This window comes from Spinacia oleracea, chromosome 1 (genome assembly GCF_020520425.1).
Source record: "Spinacia oleracea cultivar Varoflay chromosome 1, BTI_SOV_V1, whole genome shotgun sequence".
Lineage (NCBI taxonomy): Eukaryota > Viridiplantae > Streptophyta > Magnoliopsida > Caryophyllales > Amaranthaceae > Spinacia > Spinacia oleracea.
In genome coordinates, this window is record NC_079487.1 from 37983889 (window position 1) to 37992514 (window position 8626).

Here is an 8626-nt window from a genome sequence, read left to right on the forward strand (position 1 = left end):
CGACAATGCCACAGATAGGTGAGATCTGAATCATCCTTTTTGGCCTTTTTGGTATTTATGTTATATACTTGTTTGTCGTGATCTAATAAATAAAGTCCATTGACTAATCTAGCAGATCCATAAAACATCTCTTTAAAATAAAACGAACAACTATTGTCTTTTATTATAAAGGAAAATCCCTTAGCATCTAAGCAAGAAACTGAAATGATGTTTTTAGTAAGACTTGGAACATGGAAACATTCTTCCAGTTCCAAAACTAGCCCGGAGGGCAACGACAAATAGTAAGTTCCTACAGCTAATGCAGCAATCCGTGCTCCATTTCCCACTCGTAGGTCGACTTCACCCTTGCTTAACTTTCTACTTCTTCTTAGTCCCTGTGGATTGGAACATAAGTGTGAGCCACAACCTGTATCTAATACCCAAGAAGTTGAATTAGCAAGTATACAGTCTATAACGAAAATACCTGAAGATGGAACGACTGTTCCGTTCTTCTGATCTTCCTTTAGCTTTGGACATTCTCTTTTGTAATGGCCTATTCCATCACAATAAAGACAGCTTGATGTGGACTTGTCCTGCTTTGATTCAGCATTGCCCTTGGACTTTCCACCTTTCTTGAATGGTCTCTTTCTAGCCTTGAGTAAATCTTTGGCTTCACAGTCCAGTACTATTTCAGCCTTTCTGACAAGGTGAATAAATTCTGCAACTGTTTCTTCTCTTGGTTCACTTAGGTATTGTTGCTTGAAGCGACCAAACCCACTGTGTAGTGAATTGAGCAAGACAGAGACTGCCATCCTTTCGCTTATTGGTGTTCCTACTAGACTTAGGCGATCAAAATATGAACACATAAGATCCACATGGAACCTCAGTGGGACGCCTACCCTCTGTTTAGTGCGAAGGAGCTGAACATGTGTTTCTTGGACCTCCATCCTATAACACCTGTTGGGAGAACTAACCTTTAGACCAGACATTGATTCAATCAACTCATGGACGTTCAGGTCCCTGTCCTCCGTACTTCCACGACAGATATCCCTCAGATTCTTGATGAGCGTAAAAGGTTCATAGGCTACAAACCTTCTAGCCCAATCATCAGGGATATTGTTCAGCATGAGACTCATAACCTTTTTGAGATCCGCATCCCAGGCGTAAAATCTCTCAGGGGTCATGTCTCTGGCATAGTAGCTTGGCATGGGATGTGATAGTACATACTCAAGTCCATTGAGTTTGACTATTTCAACTAGCTTAGCTTCCCATTCAAGAAAATTTGTCAGGTTCAGCTTGACCATAAGCTCAGAACCCATGATGATGTTTTGATTGTTGTTTGCCATATTATAAACTACAATTGAAAAGAATAAACAAATAAATAACCATTCACAGTTTCTCTTAATAAACTTAAATTCTAGCATACATGCATAATTCAATGTTTATTAAGCATTTTATTCAAGTTATGTGTTCCGGCAGGTGGGAATAAAATGATTCCAAGATCCTAAAATCATTGAAGAACTAAGCACAGTTTGTCGACTTAATCCTAGAACATCTTAGGTAAGCAAAAGCCTTTTGCTAATAGTCTAGAAACTATTCTTGGTTGATAGGTACGTCTAAGAACTTATTAGGTAAACCTATCGAATTTGCCACGACATAAAAGGACTCCTTACTTATATCGTTGAGTTTCACCAAAACTAACATGTACTCACAATTATTTGTGTACCTTGCCCCTTTAGGACCAATAAGTAACACCTCGCTGAGCGAAAACTATTACTAGATTGATGTAAAGGATATCCAAGCAAGTGTATATTTTGGCATGGCACCTTTTAACTCAATTTTTAAGTTTGGAACTTAAGGCTCTTACTATGTTGGTTAGATTTTAAGTGAACTAAAATCCTTAATCATGCAACATAATCAAGCTTATGATCTCATGCATTTTAAGACATATTTAAAACAATAAATAACTTAAAACATGCATAAGATATTTGTGATCTAGTATGGCCCGACTTCATCTTGAAGCTTTGACTTCAAAGTCCGTCTTGAAAATCTCCGTGGGAGGCACCATTTTCTTCAAATAGGATAAGCTATAACTAATTACAACTATTTGATGGTTCGCAGACCATATTTGAATTGAAAAATAACTTTGGTACTTTAGACCAATTACATTCAAATTAATGGTACGCAGACCATATTTTCTATCCTATTTGGGCCATACTAGTCACTTCATAACCTGCAAAACAGTACATATACAATATATACCATTCACCCATTCATTATCATGAATGGCCCACATAGCTGGTTAGTAAAACACATTATGCATCACGTAAACATTTGCAGCAATTAATCAAGGGCACCAATAATCTACCAATTATTCAGTCCTTATTAATTCTAATCGAGTTGTTTTAACCTTAAGGATTTGTAGACCTAATCAAGAGTTTATGACTAAAAAGCGCTCCCACTCAAACCAATAAATTCATATGCTTTACTAATTTTAAACATAAAATTGTATTTCTAGTCTAACCGGAAACATACAAATTTAATTAAATTTTAAAGCTCATATAAATTTATAATTGAATCCAAAAAGTTTAATTTAATTTCAGTCGCATTTAAATTAATTCATGATTTTAATTTTAGTAAAATAATTAGAATAAATAACATTTATTATAATTATAATATTCAAAATTAAAATCCAAGAAATTAATTCAAATTATTAATTTTAAAATTAATTAAAATTACGTGAACTGAAATTTTCAATTTAAACATTCAAAACGATCTAATCGTAACGCAAAACACCCTACGCGTTGCACGCCCATGGGCCGTACGCACACAGCCATTGCTGGCCATGTGCGCGCAGCCCATGCGCTCGTCGCATAGCTGCTGCTGTCCTATCGCAAGCCTCCGCACAGCGCCCCATCGCACGCGAGCTATCGCTCGCAGTGCGCGCGCGCGAGATCGCTCGCTGGGCGCGCGACATCGCTCGCTGGGCGGGCGACATCGCGCGCTGTGCGCGCGAGCCATCGCTCGCTGGGGCGCGACATCGCTCGCTGGGCGAGCGACATCGCGCGCTGCGCGCGCGAGTAGTGCTGGGCGCAGCGCTCGTGGCACGCGAGCTTGCGCTCGCTGCGCGCGAGGCTGCGCGTACTTGTGCGAGGCAGCGCGCGTTGTGGCGCAGCTCGCTTGCTGCCCACACGCGACTGCCTTGGCTCGCCCTTGGCCCATGCCCATTCGTTCATTGCTCGTGGCACACGACACAAGGCAGGGCTGCTGCCTTGTGCTCGTGCACTACGCCCTTGCTCATTGCATTCGTGCCGCACGGGCGACGAGCTCCCTTGCTCGTCGTCGCATGCCCGCATTATACAACACCCTTAAGGGTAACACGAAGCGTCCATTGCTTCGTGCGTGCAAGTTATTTGAACGAATCGCATAAAAATTTAAAATTTATATTTAAAATTAATGACAAATTAATAAATATTATTAATTTCATAATTTTAGGGCGAAAAATCGAAAATTTATTATCCAATTGATTTCCGATTGATATGGATTCAAGTCTAGGTCATAAAAATTTAAAATTTATCGTAAATTTACAATTTTTATGGTGGTTTTTAATCATAGGTTTCTAATTAAATTACAATTAATTATGAAAATCAAATTAATTCTAAATTATTCTAATTTTCAACAAATTAATCATAATTACAAATTAGATTGCATAATTAACAAGACTAGGCATTCAAACTTGTTAAACATATGCAGTAGGTCAATCAAAAATTCAAGATTTATCAACAAGAATCGCAAATATTTAATTTAACATCTTAAATTTACGAAATTTTGCATTCGAAAAACTAAAACCTTCGAAAAGTCATAGTTAGGCTTCGAATTTGAGAATTCTGGGTTCGGCAGAAAAAAACTATTTTTGTCAAAATTTTAGAATGCCTTTTACATGCGGAATTGACACAAAAATCACTCACTTCGGATGAGTAATGAAGAAACTGCCGAAAAACTGCGTACATATAATTAAATAAACGCAATTTGCAATTAATTAACAATTACGAAAATTAATCACCCCTTTTAATTCTTGCAAATTTGTAATATTTAACCATGTTCATTCAATTTAGATTATGAAAATAATAAGGGGCTCGTGATACCACTGTTAGGTTATGATACATATGACACTACATAGATCATGCGGAAACAACCATTAACCCAGGACAACATATTATTTACACATAATCATATAGCATAATTTAGATGCATACTCTTTCTTGCGTGCCCTCCCTAGCTGCGCCCGAACCGAACAAGAACAAGTCTTTTAGGACTCCAAGTGTCGTCCCTCCGTAGATAGTCCACAGCACGTCCGGATCCGCCTTAAGATTGACCAACTAGAATCGCCCTTAAGGTACTAGAAAATTTCGGCACTTTATGAGCAAGATGTGTGTTTTAATTTTCTCTCAAAAAAAACTCACTTTTGAATACTTTGAAACTTATGTATAAATTATGACCCCTAGGCCTTTATTTATAGAGTTATGGAAAAGGAATCGTAATCCTAGTAGGATACGAATTAATTGGAATTAGAATCCTACATGAATTCTATTTAATTAATTTATCCAATTAGGAATAGAAATTTAATCATACACTGACTCTTGTAGATTCAGGAATCACGCATGAGCACAAACTCACACACACACGGCAGCCACAAGGGCTGCCCATGCGCGTGCGAGCAGCAGCCCGCGTAGCACGGCCCACGCAGCCGTGGCCCTTGGCGCGCGCTGGGCCTGCCTTGCGGTAGGCCTGGGCGCTGCCTTGGCTGGGCTTGTGGCGCGCATGCTTGCTGGGCGATTGGCCCCGGCTTCGTGCTGGGCCTTCGTCCGGCAAGCCTCGTCCGATGCTAATTCGTACGATACGCTTCCGATTAAATTTCCATTTCCGGAATCTATTTCCGATACGAACAATATTTAATATTTCCGATTCCGGAATTAATTTCCGTTTCGAACAAATATTTAATATTTCCGTTTCCGGAATTATTTTCCGATTCCGGCAATATTTCCGATTCTGACAATATTTCCGTTTCCGGTAATATTTCCGATTCTGGTAATATTTCCATTTCCAATAATATTTTCCGATACGTACCATGTTTCCGTTTCCGGCAACATCTACGACTTGGATAATATTCATATTTCCGATACGATCCATATTTCCGTTTCCGGCAATATCATCGTTTCCGGAGTATTCATTTCTTGCCTGTGACGATCTTAGCTCCCACTGAAACCAAGATCCGTCGGTTCCGAATATTCATAGATGGAGTATTTAATGCCATTAAATACTTGATCCGTTTACGTACTATTTGTGTGACCCTACGGGTTCAGTCAAGAGTAAGCTGTGGATTAATATCATTAATTCCACTTGAACTGAAGCGGCCTCTAGCTAGGCATTCAGCTCACTTGATCTCACTGAATTATTAACTTGTTAATTAATACTGAACCGCATTTATTAGACTTAACATAGAATGCATACTTGGACCAAGGGCATTATTTCCTTCACTTTGGACCAAATTGATCAAGGCGGGCTTGATCTCAAAGTTGTTGGCACCCGTTTTTGAGGCTTGAATACCACATGTAGCTTCGAATGCCCCCGGTATTCCCAAGTTCTTAACCGGGAGCGCCATGTTCTCAAAAACTTTCTCACTCTCTTGTTGTTCCTCACCAACACTCAACGATGCGAATCTGTTATTGCTTGATGAGCTAGACCGTACACGCCTTTGTCTCCTAAGTGTCCTCTCCAATTCAAGGTCAAGAGGATGGAGGGTCCTTTTGAAGGAAATAGTGCCCTTGGTCCAAGTATGCATATAACATTGAGTCTAATAAATGCGGTTCAGTATTAATTAACAAGTTAATAATTCAGTGAGATCAAGTGAGCTGAATGCCTAGCTAGAGGCCGCTTCAGTTCAAGTGGAATTAATGATATTAATCCACAGCTTACTCTTGATTGAACCCGTAGGGTCACACAAATAGTACGTAAACGGATCAAGTATTTAATGGCATTAAATACTCCATCTATGGATATTCGAAATCGACGGATCTTGGTTTCAGTGGGAGCTGAGATCGTCACAGGCAAGAAATGAATACTCCGGAAACGATGATATTTTCGGAAACGGAAATATGGATCGTATCGGAAATATAAATATTATCCAAGTCGTAGATGTTGCCGGAAACGGAAACATGGTACGTATCGGAAAATATTATCGAAAATGGAAATATTGCCGGAATCGGAAATATTGCCGGAAACGGAAATATTGTCAGAATCGGAAATATTATCGGAATCGGAAAATAATTCCGGAAACGGAAATATTAAATATTTGTTCGAAACGGAAATTAATTCCGGAATCGGAAATATTAAATGTTGTTCGTATCGGAAATGAATTCCGGAATCGGGAATTTAATCGGAAGCGTATCGTACGAATTAGCATCGGACGAGGCCCGCTAGACAAAGGCCCAGCACGAAGCCAGGCCATCGCCCAGCGAGCCGCACGCAGCAACGCACGCCTCGACCAGGCCCAGCGCAAGGCCAGGCCCAGCCAAGGGCGCGCGCGCGCAGCACTGCACATGGGCTGTGCGCTTGTCGTGGGCCGCAAGGCCTGCGCGGGTGCACGGCTTGTACGATGCGTGTGCGGGAAATCCTAATCCTATTAAGATTCGTGCGAAGATTAAAATCCTTAACCTATTAGATTTGCTTTGTTATTTAGAGTCCTAATAAAGTTCTAATTAACAAATCCACATCCTAGTAGGATTACAATTCCTTTTCCATACCTCTATAAATAAGGGCCTAGGGTCATTATTTGTATACACAATTGAAGTATTCAAAGTGATTTTTGAGAGCAAAAATTCAGTCATACAATTGCCTACAATAGCTGAAAATTCTAAGTACCTTAAGGGCGATCCTAGTTGGTCAAGCTTAAAGCGGATCCGGACGTGCTGTGGACTATCTACGGAGGGACGACACTTGGAGTCCTAAAGACTTGTTCTTGTTCGGTTCGGGCGCAGCTAGGGAAGGCACGCAACGAAGTGTATGCATCTAAACTATGCTAAATGATTTTGTGTAAATAATATGCTTTCCTGGCTTTATGGTTTTTCCGCATGATTTATGAATTGTCATATGTATCATAACCTAATAGTGGTATCACGAGCCTCTTATTATTTTCATAATCTAAATTGCATGAACATGGTTAAATATTACAAATTTGCAAGAATTAAAAGGGGTGATTAATTTTCGTAATTGTTAATTAATTGCAAATTGCGTTTATTTAATTATACGTACGCAGTTTTTCGGCAGTTTCTTTGTTACTCATCCAAATCGAGTGATTTTTGTGTCAATTCCGCATGTAAAAGGCATTCTAAAATTTTGACAAAAATAATGTTTTTCGGCCAAACCCAGAATTCTCAACTTCGAAGCCTAACTATGACTTTTCGGAGGTTTTAGTTTTTCGAATGCAAAATTTCGTAAATTTAAGATGTTAAATTAAATATTTGCGATTCTTGTTGATAAATCTTGAATTTTTGATTGACCTACTGTATATGTTTAACAAGTTTGAATGCCTAGCCTTGTTAATTATGCAATCTAATTTGTAATTATGATTAATTTGTTGAAAATTGGAATAATTTAGAATTAATTTGATTTTCATAATTAGTTATAATTTAATTAGATACCTATGATTAAAACCACCATAAAAATTGTAAATTTATGTTAAATTTTAAATTTTTATGACCTAGACTTGAATCCATGTTAATCGGAAATCAATTAAATAATAAATTTTCGATTTTTCGCCCTAAAATTATGAAATTAATATTATTTACTAATTTATCATTAATTTTGAATATAAATTTTTAATTTTTATGCGATTCGCTCATATAACTTGCACGCGCAAAGCAATGGACGCTACGTGTTACCCTTAAGGGGTGTTGTATAGTGCGGGCATGCGACGACGAGCAAGGGAGCTCGTCGCCCATGCGGTACGAATGCAGCGAGCAAGGGCATGGGGCATGAGCACAAGGCAGCAGCCCTGCCTTGTGTCGTGGGCTGTGAGCAATGGGCGTGTGGGCAGGGGCGAAAGCAAGGCACATCAGTCGCGTGTGGGCAGCAAGCGTGCTGCGCCACAGCGCGCACTGCCTCGCGCAAGCATGCGGAGCCTCGCGCGCAGCGAGCGCAAGCTCGCGTGCCACGAGCGCTACGCACAGCGTCGATGGCTCGCGCGCAGCGAGCGCCAGCTCGCATACTGCTGCCTCGTGCGATGAGCGCAAGCTCGCGTGCGGGAAAGGCAGGCGCGCAGCAAGCGATGGCTCGCATGGATCGAGCGCTGGCAAGCGAGCGCAGCGAGCGATGGCTCGCGTGCATCGAGCGCTGGCGCGCGCAGCGAGCACCAGCTCGCGTGATGCCTTGCGATGGTGAGCAGCAGCGATGCGACGCAGCGCATGGGCTGCGCGCACATGGCCAGCGATGGTTGTGTGCGTGTGGCCCATGGGCGTGCGTTGCGTGGGATTGTTGCGTTGCGATTAGATCGTTTTGAAATTTTAATTTGAAATTTTCAGTCTACGTAATTTTAATTAATTTTAAAATTAATAATTTAAATTATTTTCTTGGATTTTAATTTTGAATA